Source organism: Meleagris gallopavo, chromosome 22 (assembly GCF_905368555.1).
Source record: "Meleagris gallopavo chromosome 22, MGAL_WU_HG_1.1, whole genome shotgun sequence".
Lineage (NCBI taxonomy): Eukaryota > Metazoa > Chordata > Aves > Galliformes > Phasianidae > Meleagris > Meleagris gallopavo.
In genome coordinates, this window is record NC_139425.1 from 2,649,418 (window position 1) to 2,662,862 (window position 13,445).

A 13,445-nucleotide genomic window follows, 5' to 3' on the forward strand; every position below is an offset into this window, starting at 1 on the left:
TGGAGATCCTGGGATGCTGGATGCTGGGACGCTGGGGGTGCTGGGATGCTAGGGATGCACTGCCTGAGGTGCAGGCTACCCATGTCCAGGGCTGTCTGAATACAGCAGCAACAAGCACCAGCCTGACTGCATCCCATCCTGCGGCTCCATAGCAAGAAGGGTGGCCTAAAATGATATGACACTTTTTAATTATTGAATCATCAACATGAAATAAAAAGACATACTAACCCTTCCAAGAACAGATGCATCTTTAAACTTGGGCTAAAAATTAAAATATAAGTAAATAAGTCCAAAGACTGGTTCAGCTCTGCATTTCTGTGCGCTTGAAAATCCGAAATGTCTTTGTCGTCTCATACTGCTTCTGTTTGTCCATTCTTCCTGTCTCTGTTTTCATGTTTTCATTTTTCTATGGCTATGTGGAACACATTTCTCAGTTAAGTACTTGCTTTTGAGAGTTGTTGCCATAACAACCGTTTCATTCCACGATATGCACACTATCTCTGAAATACAGAATTTCTCCTTAAAGGAGCATGTGCCGCACACATCAAAGAGGAATATGGACTCATTATTTTTACATTATTTTCTGGGCAAATAGATGTTTTCCAATACATTTTCTTTCTAACTGGATTTTCTTGTTCAGTGGAACTATGGTGGTTCTCTTTTAAGAATTCTTATCTTACAGCATAATTTTTGCCTGAAACCCAGAACATTGAGAGGCAAGAATCTTTATTGTAGTTCCTTTTCTCCAAAGGTCTGAGGTAACTATGCTGCAGTTAATGCATTTAAAATCCATCTTAATAGATGGAAGAAATGACATAAATAAAATATTAAAAATGCACAGTTCTGGAAGTAAAACCTTTACTTCACTGCACAAATAGGTGGTGGTAGGAAAGAGGGGACCAAACATGGGGAAACTGCTTCGTTTCTCAGCACCTTGCTTTCAGTGGTCCTTGCCACGTGCATCACGTGTGCAGCAGAGCTCTTGCCACAATTCCCAAATGATTTCTGTGTCAGAAGGTCCAAAATGCAGAGCTTTACACAAGAGCAGGACCCTGCTGCTGGGGCTCCCCTTAACTCCCAATTCCCTTCCTGGGAACCAAGAGCTCCCGAGGACTTTGTGTGATCCCAGCACGGGAGAAAGGAAGGGACCCTGCCCTTTCTTCAGGGCTCAGAGGGCCTGCCTGGTCCCAGGATGCTTCCATCAGCAGAAATGGTGTGAGTCCATCGAGAGCAGCAGAAACACTGAGGGAGCGGGGATGGAGGCACCAAGGGCAGGCAAAGGAAGCTCAGACTTTTATCAGAAAACCTACGTTTTTTAAAGGCTGCTTTGCAGGTCCCTCTTGGATGCAAGCTGTGCACCTGTCTCCTAAATTTCTCTCACAGCCAAACCCCAGGGCCACCACCCTGCATGCGATGGACACCACGGAGGCCTTGGTGCCCCTGGGTGTCCCTGGGGGCCCCTGGTGCCACTTGTGCCCCTGGTATCCATGGTTAAAATGGATACTTGTGGGACCCCACACCACCCCATTGGAGGCACAGCCCCACATGCAGCCACCTCCCCCAGCAGCTCATCCATAGCCTTCTTTGAACCCGCCGCAACCATGAACATTTCATCAATTTGTTGATGAAGGGCATTCAGAAACACACATTTGGAGCTGTGTTGAATAGCCGTTAGCTTTTGCTGATTACTCATGTTCTACATCAGACTGATATTTTCTAGATGCATTTCAATCAATACAGTGGCTTTTTTAGCACACGTTACCACTCGCCTTTGGCCTTTGGCCAACCATCATTTTTCTTTCTGTTTAGTGAGAACTACTGGTGATAGGTGGATAGTTGGACTGGAAGATCTTGCAGGTCTTTTCCAACCTCGGTGTTTCTGTGATTCTGTGATTCTTTGCAAGTGCCCATTTACATCAGACTTACACCAAAAATGCACCACATCTCCTCTGACTGACACCTGAGCTTTAGCAAACGCTCCCACTTAGGTTTCAAAATGCCCTGCATGCTCAAGCTTCATTTCTGAGTGCTTCAGACAAAAAGTTGGATGTGTTGTGTCATTCATGTCACAGAGTTATTCTCTGCACAACTTTCCATGCCATAGCAGCATGAATATTCAAGCTTACTCCTGTCCCTGGCCTCACAGCTATGTAGGGGTTAAGGCAGTGCAGGGAGGTACACCTAAGCAGTAGGCTGAAAACAGGGAAATATATTGGGTGAACATGTGCCAAGTGGTGTGCTGTCTTGGTTTCACCATTCTGGGTACCCATGGGGTTGTTTCCAGCCCAGGTCCCATTTGGTCCTGGCATCCATCTCCTTCACTCAGTGCAGGTATGGCAACCTCCGTTCTACTGCATCCAAGGTCTTCATTACAAAGCAACCTTTGCAGGATGGCCTTTAGAAATGTAGTAGCAATAGAGATATGGGGTTTTTATTTTGGATCACTTCTTTGAATAATCATCAATCCTGAAGATTTGCCTATGGGACACATGGCTCTCCTTCTCAGTCAATGCGATTATTCTTTCCATCATCAGTCAGATCAACCATGCCAAACCACCCCTGCTACCACCTATATTTTTAATGCTCCAGCTGCACTTGTTAAGGTCATTTGTTCCAAACCTGCAATTCCACTTTTCACGGGAGGGGCACACAGCATTTTGCATGTTTTAAAGGACCATTCTTTGTCGGTAGTAAAAAGCACACTGTTAAATAACACAGCTGTTGTCTTCATTTGTTCAGCGGTAAAATGAAAGCAAATGTTGACGTAGCAGAGGAGGGGGGAAGGGATCTTCTTCTGCTGATGTTGCACACCACAGACTGACTTCCCAAGTGTGCTGCACATGCCCATTATTTCCTTGGGTTGGCGTCGGCTTTGTTGAGCTCCTCATGGCACACCCCATCCACAGCTCTGGAGCCCGTTGACCATATACAAACACACCAGCACACAGTGACAGCGATGAGCTCAAGGACAGTGGCATTCCTGTTCTCCCTTCCTGCCTCCAGTGCATCCATCCCCACCGCTGACCATACAAACCAATGTTAGGTGCAAGTAACCAGCAAGTGCCTGAGCACACATGAACTCAGCTTCCGTGGGTACAAAGAGGTCAGCACTTTCACCCTTGGCTATGGGGAGCCCCAGCCCATGCTGACCATTGGACATCTGTCACTGCAGTGGTCTCACCACACACAGTGTCCTCCAGATAAGCGGGCAGCCCAACTTCATGGCCGTCCTGCTGTGATGTTCACTAAGTGCTGTGTTTGGCTCTTTTCCTGTGGGTGTTTTGTTCTTCCTCATGTTCAGCGTTCACTGAGGGTTTGAAACCGTTTCACACCAAGAAGTCTAGAAAGCTCCTGCTGCCTCTCGGGGTATCAGCTTTCTTTCCTTAAATTTTCTGCAAAAATTTGGTCTTTCAGGTCTATCCAAACACATGGCACCACAGCTCCTGAAGACTCCTGAGACCCATCCACCACTCTGCTGAGCCTCTTTGCTTTCTGCAGCAAAGCAGCTGGTTCCTGTGGACCTCTTCCCCTGGATTTGCTCTGGTCTCAGTAGGAGCTGTGCAGGGCTCCTTGCAGAAGCAGGGATGTTTGAGCAGCCCCTTGCTGCTGGCTGGGCTGCCCACTGCCTGCAAGGAGCTGAACGCCCCTGATCCAAAATCAAACTCACATCGGGGGTGGGATTATGGCCTCATCCTACCCCTGATGTGAGTTTGTTCCATTCATTTCAGTGGGTGGTTAAGGGCTGGAATCAGGAACCTGGAGATCCCAGAGTGGGCTTATAACCCAATTCTGCAGGAAAACGGTGAGCAGGATGGTGCTGTTGCCCCTCCAAGGGGAAGGAGATGACCAGGAAGGTCTCTCCAAGCCCAGAGCACTTGCCATTAGCTTGTGCACCACCAAAACCACTGACTTCACTGGGACCAAGCTGACCAAGGGATGCCAAAAGCTCCTGCAAATCCAGCCAGGGGCTCTGTCATCAGGGATGGCAATCAGCTACAAGCTTAGAGCTGGGAATCATGAGATGAAGTTAAGAAAAGGAAAGTGTGAAGTGAGGAGCAGCTCACTGGGGAAATAGCATCAGGTTCATCACTTTGAAAACTTAAATAAAGCATAAGACAACACAGAAGGAAAAGCTCATGCTGATGGTGAACGGACAGAAGTACCTGTCCGAGAGCAGCATTTCTTCTGCTCTCCCAGACCTTCTATGGTTCCACATATATTCTATCGCACTCATAAATAGCATCAGAACTGCCCAGCAGCCCTGGACAGCAGTGCAGCATAGGGCAGGCATCAGCTTTCCAGCACCCAAGGATCAGCTGAGTGTGAAAGGTGTGCCAGGAGCGAGCTGATGTGGGAAAGATTTGACCAGCCAGAGTTTACATCTTCCTCTGTTCCCAGGTTTAAAAGAGCTCTGATAAGCTGCCTACTTCCCAGAGGCTGGCAGCCCCTCCATCTCTATTCTGATATGTCCTGGAGGTGGGCAGAAGGGCACAGCTCCACCGAGCTGCTGGCCCAGAGCTTGTGGACACAGAGGGAGTGGCTTTAAACTAAAAGAGGGGAGATGTTAGGAGGAAATTGCTTAATCAGAAGGCTGTGAGGCCCTGGCGCAGCTTCCCAGAGAAGTGTGGGTGCCACTGGAGGTGCCCGAGGCCAGGCTGGGTGAGGCCCTGGGCAGCCTGATCTGCTGGGGGTGTCCTTGCAACTCAGTTAGGATTCCTTCCAACTCAAAGTTGCCATTCTATGGTTCTGTGTTAATGCAGATGAGCAAAGTGCTGTGGAGCAGCCTGACCTCTGCCCAGCCCCTCCATCCTGGAGCAGAGGGTCCAGGACAGGGGTCCCTGTAGCACCCCAGAGTGAAGCCCCCTCCTCCCTCTGCTCTCAGGCTCTGTGCCAGTGCTGCTACTTGTTTTCCACTTCCAGTTCTTGCAGAGAAAGAGGGAAAAGCCATTTCCCCTGGAAGTCAAGGTCAGCACTGTTGAACTTCCAGGCTCTCAGGGAGGTTAGCAAAAGGTATTTTACCTGCTGAACATGGAGCCTGAATCTACGTTTCCAACTCTGGCAAAGAATTTACTTTGGCATTAGTTTTTTGTTGAAAATAAAACTGAATAGAGGGCAGGATGTTGTCTTTAACTAGTCTGAGATGACTAATTATTAAACTCATTTTCTAAAGGTTACCGTATACAGAAAAGCAATTATACAGAGATTAAAACAAGTTCAGAAACCTGATTCATTCTGAAACTATGGTAAACCCAAATCTTGTACTATTTCTGATTTTTAATGACCTCAGAAACATTTTATTTAACTTAGATGTGAAACGCGATTCCAAAATGAGAGATTAAATATATTTCATGCCTTCTTTTTTCCCAAACGTCGTGCAGTGCACGAACACTCAATGCCAATTCTGTCAGCGGATTCCAGCAGATGAAGGACAGTCCTGCTTAACCCCTGTGTGCCAGCACTGCTCTGAGGCACTTAGCAGTGCCTGCACGGCTTGGATGGGCTGTAGGGCTGTGCTTTGGGACTGAGGGGTGGGAAGGGAGGAGATGCTGCTTCCTCTCAGTGGTGCTCCCTGCTTGTTCTGGTGGCCCAGAGCACAGCATTGCAGATCCTTTTCCTCCTGTGCTGGGGGAGCACAGGGAGCGTGGTGGGCTGCACATCCCGCTTGGAGCTGCTGGGCATCTTCCTTTCATAGGTCTCCAGAAAAGGAAGGAGAGGCAATTGCCTGGCACGGGGCAAATGTTGGGTGCGCTATGCCTACCGAAATACACCCAGGGTTTGGCATGAAGGGCTGAAGGGAACCCCTGGTTTTCTCTGTCATTGGCTGCCCCGGAGCAGCCCACTGAAAATGCCCATTTCTGAGCAAGGAGGAGAATCCCTCCTAACGAAAAGCGGGTCCCAAACAGGCTGAAGCCCAGGCTCAGGCTGTGACAGCGCAACAAAACGCTTCCAGGACTACGTCGGACCCAAGGCTGGATCCACCTCGTGCCAGCCATGGGCAGCTGCCTCCTGGCTCCCGGCCAGCACCCTGTGTGCAACAAGAGCTCATCCTGCGAGAAACATCGGCCTGCCAACCGGCAGTCAGTAATGAGTGCGCTGGGCTCAGTATTCCAGGCACACACTGGCCTCTAGCGGCGCTCAGACAAACCCCGTGCGATGTAACGAGCGGTACGGGGGCGGGTGGCAGCACAGACGGCGCAGACAGCGTTGATACAGACGTGCATACAGAACCCATAGGGCCCTTTTGGGACTCTGTGGCCCCTATAGCATCCCTGGGATTCCCACAGACCCAATAGAATCCATAGGGCCCTTTTAGGACTTCATGACCTCTAAAGCATCCCTTGGACTGCCGGCACCCCCATAGAACCCATAGGGGCCCTGTGTGCTCATCCATTTATGTATACAAAGACACACATATATAACATACATCCCATGTATGTCATACTCCTTTTGGCTAATATCTGGAAAGCAGAATGTGAAAATGGGAACAATTTTGGTCTGAAGTTGTAACACCGAAAACATTCAGCTCGTTTGGGCCGATTCCTGCAGAATCACAGGAATGTTTGGCACGCTTGCAGCTGCAGGAGCTGCAGCTATAAGGGAAATATTAGATACATGAGCATCACCGGACAGTGCCAACAGGTCAAGAATTTGAAGGGCTAAGTGTATTGATAGGAAAGTCGGGCTCTTTGCCTAGTGGTTCACACTCAGAACTCCTGTCACATCACTGTGGTCCATGGGAAATCTGCAAAACCACTGCAAAACTCTGAATGCCACAAGAGACAGAGGAGAAACACCTGTGGGTCTTCATGGTCTGGTGATTATTAAACCTGGCTGGAAACAAATTCAAGCAGCCAAAGTTCCCAAAACTTGAGCTTTGCTCACCTCAATGCAGAGGTCTCTCCTTTATGTCCCACCCTCCCCACAAGGCTGCACTGTGAGCTTTCCACGTCCTTCCACATGGCTCAGAAATCACATATTGTCACGGGCTGCAACACAAGGCAGGTGGCAAAGCCCTGCGCTTGTGGGGACTTCTCACCTCCCAGGCTTTGGACAAGCTGGCTGGAAATCAGTCGTCAGATTTAAAAGCTCTGCGGGGGGACTGACAGACAGATGGCGGAAAGACAAATAGGCAGCTGGGATGAGTGCAGCCTTAGAAAAGCAGAAAAGAATGGGATGTAGTGCCACTGCTTTTCAGAGGGGCTCGATGAGGCCAGAGCAGATCTGGGAAGAGGGAATGGCTGTGGGGATCAGCAGTGCTCAAGGGGAAGGGAAGGACAAGGGCTGGGGAGCCAGGCATGTTAGAAATGAAAAGGGCTCAGAAAATCCAAAGAAATTGCAGCACAACCTGAGGAAAACCAGCAGGGCAGGGCAGGGCACAGGCTGGAGCAAAAGGACGCAGAGAAGAGACTTTGCCCACCCTGTATAAAGGATGAAGAAGCAACACTGAGCACAACTGCAAAGAGGGAGGGATGCAGCAGGGGGTCTGGCCCCAGAATCAATTCCCCCTCCAGCCCAAGAAGCAGATGAGATGAGTTCATGAGCCCCACCGTTGTCACAAGTGCTCCTACATAGTGGCCAACATAAAAGCAGGCAGGAGTCCTTGATGCAAGCCCTACAAGGACAGGGTTGTTGCTGGATATTTTCTTTCCCCAGTGAAACAGAGCCAAAATTAAATGTTTTGACTCCTGTGGAAACATTTTTATTTCCCCCAAAGAAACTCCCATGCAGTGTCTGGACGTTATCTGAAGTCTGTCTGCATGCCTTTGCAGTTCTGAACCCACACGTGCAGGTGCCGTCTCAGAACACAAATGGGAGATTGACTTTGGAGATTCGGAAACATTTTTTCATGCTTTATTTCTTTGTCAACTACCAAGCGAAACATTTTGTTTAAAAAATGCCTAAACACAATATTTTGACATTTTCAAAATGTTCTCCTGTTCCCTTTAGCCAAAACACGCTGCTGTATTCAAAGCAAACTCACGGATCCCTCCAGCCCTCCCAAAGTGGTTTTGTTGAATTTCATGTGAGCTGTGCCACAGGGTGAGGGGCAGGGAGGAGTGGGCAAGGTGAGATGGGGTTGAAGGAAGCAGAGAAAGGGAGAAAGGAGAGAGGCAGTTTTGGGGTGTCAGGAAGGAGAGGCTGGGAGGCAGAGGGTGAGGGGTTCCTGGCAGGGATGGAGGGAGCCTGGGAGCCAGGCAGCCCCATGGATGTGAGCCAGTGGCGCTCAGGAGTGGGGGGTTGGCCCAAAACAGAGCCAGACCCAGCTCTGGTGCCCATCACCTGCAGGAGAGCAGCCGGTGGAGCATCAGTCTCCAGCAGGCACCTGAGCTGGCTCGTGCACCCTGGGCTGTGAACCTCTTGCTCACGGTACAGCCAAACTGCCCTTGGCGAGCTCTGCTCTGCTTGCAGCTTTCCCCTGGGGAGAAGAAGGGAGGAAAACAAAATAACCTCATCTGAGAGGCTCTAGTGATGCTGCCTACTGGCAGCCATGCTCCGTGGCTGCTCAGGTGTTGGCACAGAAGCAGCGTCAGCAGCAGCAAGCCACACCAGGAAGGCAACTCTGCCACTCTGTCCTGGATCTCACCCACGTGGTGAGGTGGACAGAAAGGACTCCTCACCCAGCTGAGAGCCTGCAGGCTGAGCACAGCTGCTGGGGCTGCTCTCAGAGCTGTTTGGAAGCTTTCTGCACACTTCTCCCCTGCTGGCCCTGCAAGCCAGGCGCAAGGCAAACCTGCAGCCCGGGGAGGCAGCTGAGGAGCATTCACGCCGTTGAGTCCCATCCAAACCTGTTTCCATGGCAAAGGAACAAGTGTGGTACATGCTATCAGCATCATCAGCACTGAGGTGACATCTCGTTATGCCTGTATTTCCTGTTATTTTACCAGAGTTACATGTGGATTCAGAGGTGATTCACGAGGTTTGTGACCTGCTCAGATGTGCATTAATGGGGACACTGTGGGCGGCTGCTATAATTAGTGACTAATTTCTTGACTTCTGTTGCACAATCATCACATTACTCTCTCAAACCAGCCAACCACATGCAGACCACGTGGAAAGTTGGCCCAGAGGACATGGTGCAACCTTCATATCCCACCGTGGATATCCCACAATGGAGAGACCACGGAGAAGTAAAGCCAGAAGGTTAAAATCAGATCTTACTGGGGAGAATGCTGGGGTCTTCCTGATAGTTCTCAGCATTACCAGTGGAAGACAAATTGGAAGCCCATAAATTGGCCTAATCTCATGCCAGGATGGCTAACAAGTATAAAGCAGACCAAGAGAAGCAAAGAAAAGATTTGGAGAAGTTTGCTGAAGTGTCTCAGGCTAAAGACAAACACTGTCTCCTAAAGCCTGGGTGAAACTTTCTATTGGCCAAACTAGATCGTGAAGGCTCTGTAGGAAGCTCCAAGCTTTCCTCTGATACTGATCATAAGCCAGGAGATGACCAAGTGGGTATTCCTTGCAAGCACTGTAGTGACCTAGATTTCCAGAAAGTGCAGAATAGATGTCTGACCTACGACCTCTGCCTGATTTAGCAGCTCCCTGGGGTCATCTGGCACCACCAGTGTCTCCTGTGGAGAAAGTAAGAGCAGAGTGAGATCTCCTGGGGCGTGATTTGGCAGCTCTCCATCTCAACCATGCCATTACCAGACCAGTTTCACCAGAAGTTCTGTCCCAAGAGCTTACCCTCTCATCAACGGCACAAAGCTGCACAGATGGAAGATTTCAGGGGGAAATTATTTAGATAGGAGATTATCAGGTATGCTTCAATGTCAGCTGAGCTTCTGGGCTTAATGCAGAATGATGGATCACCCATCCAAGTACATATTATTTTCCCTGAAGGCACTGCCCTTGTGAAATTTATTTCCCTCTGAAGGCGCTTGTAAATCATTTGTAACAAATAACCCACAGTATTTCCAACCCCACATGTTAAAAAGTCCACAGCATCACAGAATATCGCGAGTTGGAGGAGTCCTCCCCTCCACTGCTCAGGGCTGAACGAACTCAGGGACTCAGCTGTTCCTTGCATGCTTCACCCTCCAGACCCTTCCCCATCTCCATAAACCTCCTATGGATGCTCTCCAACAGTTTTCTGTCTCTCTTACACTCTGGATTCCCCGTCGGATGGACCAGGACTGCTCACGTGGTCCAAAGGGTTCGGGAGCTTTCTGAAGCACCAGAGATTGCAGGTGCTGCAGTTTTTTAGAGCTTCAATGGGCATCACTGGGAGAGATACTTTGAGCAAAAGCTGCAGCATTTTGCTACCTCTATCTGATAACCTCCCACAGTCAGCCCTCAGCCCTATCTGATCCTGCAGTTATTGAAAACCCAGCTGGGTGTGACTGGGATCATTTTTCAGGGCTTTCATGTTGTTCTTTGACCACGGTGAAAATTAAAGAGCCAGTTGTTAAACAGGAGAAAGCATTGTACTTTCACTATGATACGTTCTGGTAACGAGATATTTATTAATGTTCATTTCTCCTTATAGGAAACAAACCAAACCCAATCCCTTATCTCTCCCACAGTGTTTAAGTTATGAGTAACACAGGAAGCTATTAGGCCATGAGACAGCAAATACACCCAGCTCAGGAGCCTGTGGGTGTAGGAGGCACAGCGATAAAACCAAGATAGATCTAATCACTTCCATCTACCTTGAGCTTTCTGCAACTCTTGAAATGATGTAGGGATCTAAAGATGCTTTGTCTTTTTTTTTTTTTATGAAAAAAAAGCAGCTGTGATTTAGCAGTTTAATCACTTTTGTCACAAAGACATGCAAAACAAAGCCTATCACCAGGATATTTTTTTTTTTCAAAGCTGTGTTTTGTTTCCCATCAGCAAAGAACAATTGCAGCACCTAACAGCAGGCTGAGATAGATGCATATTCAGTGATGCTTCTCCTGTGGCCAGGCCTAGATCAGCTCTCTGAAACTGCTGTCCCACTGCAAGTTTAGTGACGATGGCCATGGCCAAAGTCTTTGGGTGCTCAGCAGGTCTTGATGGGCAGCTGGTTGACTTGAGGGTATAACTACATATCAAAGAGCTGTCAGAGCAGGATTTGGGTTAGGATTTTCTTGCCCTGTGCTGACCTCAAGATGACCTTGTTCAGTCTGCAGGACTCAAGCTGTGGCTGCTGCAGCTCTCGCTCTCACAAACAGCAGAACAACCCATGTTCAGCAGTCTGAGTTCACTCCCACAGCCTGGACGTACAAACCTTGCCCTCCTCTGCAAACAGGTACTGGGGTGTGAAGAAATGGGTTTCTCAGGAATAAAATGCTGCAGAATAATTATTTCCTTTGTCATTATACTCATACCTGTGTGGTTCAATACCAGGGCTGGAAACTTCACAGATCTCTGCCAAGGAAGCTGGGTGTCCCGTAGAACTTCAATGGCACTGCTCCCAGCCCTGGAGCTCCCTCACCCAAGCCATGGCCCAGCTCCAGTCTCAATTCCCCACAGGTTTGGGGATCTTCGTCTTCCACCCCTTCCCATGCCCTCCTCCCTGCTGCAGCCCAGCCCTCCTGCTCGTATCCAGGAAAAGGCCAGAAGCACCCTGGGGAGACCATCCCACTGTTGCCCAGTGCAAATGGGAGTTCTGGAGCTTTTAATTGCTAAATTATTACCTAGTGCCCTGCTTAGTGTATGCACAATGTGGTTTGTGATATAGCCAAACTAGGGCACATGTGCATAGAGAAAGCAAAACATCCCCATAGCAAAATGACTAACCATTACCAGGCTCCAAAGCCTTGCTGAACCTGCCCAGATATTGCAAATATTGGTGGTAGGAGGATGGTTGGACTAAATAATCTTGGATACTTCTCCAACCTTGGTGATTCTGTAACTCTGTGATTACACGATCGTGACTTTGTAATGCACCTTCTCCTTTGATGCCTTAATAATAGTAGATAAAAGATCCAGAGCTCACATGCTGCTGCCAGCCCAGACAAAAGGGATTATACAAGATCCAGAAGCTTTTTGTCCTCAGTGGCCTTTTTCAAAACCAGATTGGTTTTTTTTGTTTGTTTGTTTGTTTGTAATTTCATATTTATTGGCTTTGATACATAACTACATTTCCCAGTGTCAGTCCATGGCAGCACAGTCTTGCAGCAAGGGCTGAGTCCAGTGAGACTCAGGACAAAGACTGGAAAAAGGAAAAGCCTTCACATGGCTTTTGATGAAAATTCACCCCTCTGACATTTCCTCTTTGTGGTCAGTGAGGGTTTTCTCAACTGGTCAGGTTGGTCATTGGTCCCCAAATGAGCCATTGCAAATGGGAACTAAGGTCCCTGCAGAAGCAGACCTGTGATAGATTACATCAAATCTTGGCAATGAACAGCAAGGTCAGGTCTGTGAAGAGCTTATGGACATGGCCCAGCTCAAGTCCATGTGAAGGAACAAGGGCCTCACTGCGAACAAAACATCCTCATTTCACTTCCTCCCTCTCAGCTCTCTGATGGTGACGTTTTGTGCAGCTCCACCAACTGAATGTATCTATCTAAATAATTTGGCTTGTTCTTATGTCCAGTTCAGGCAGGAAAACACATGTAGTTGATTGGACAGTTAGAAACAAAGCAGGTCATGGCATCAGAGCCTACAGTGTCACGGTTTATGGGGATGGTTTATGGCACGGCTGGCCAAAGAGCAAGCCAAGGTTGGAAAAGACTGACAGCAGCCATGCCCTTAGTGGAGTAAAGGTGCAAAGTCAAGACTTTCTCTTTTAGTAAGATCAAGCCAGGTGGAGCTAAATAGGAATTTCCTAGGTACTCTGTTTTGAAGTATTTGACAACATTACTCTGTCTTGGAAAGTGTGGATTTGTTGAAACAGACTTCTTTTTTCCCCTGCCACATGCTAGGTTTTCTGAAATTTGCACTGAACACAGTTTCTCTGGTCTGGAAAGAAAATCTGGTTAAAACCAGAAACAAAACCAGCAGTGCTTAGAGACTCTCTATAAGGATGCTGATGACCAGGTTTGAACTGGCTGCTCCAGAAAATGAGCATTTTGCTCTATTTGTTCATGACATGGAGAGCAAGGAGCAGGGATCTGGTAGGCAGCTGAAGACCACCTGGGGCCGGGCAGGTCTGGAGGGAGGGGGACGTGACACCGTCAGGAGACCCAGCCCCGTCCTCACCACCAGCTGTGCTCAACTGCAGCAGGCAGGCCTCGATTCTCACAAGAAAACTCAGAAAGTCACGTTTGCACTTCAAGCTGACACAGGAAGGTGGCTGAGATCACGGAAGGTGGCTGCTCCAGGGCGGAAGAAGAGCTCCTCACCACCTCGTGCATGGAGCACCAGCAGCTCTGATCGCTATCGCTGCTCGCTTCACTTCCGCGATCGCACGGCAGTGATGGCTGTTGTGAGATGAGCTGCCTGCCGCACCCCCAGGCACCACTGCAGCTCGGCTACAGAGCGGTGGATGTAACATCAGCGTGTGAAAAGTCACAAGT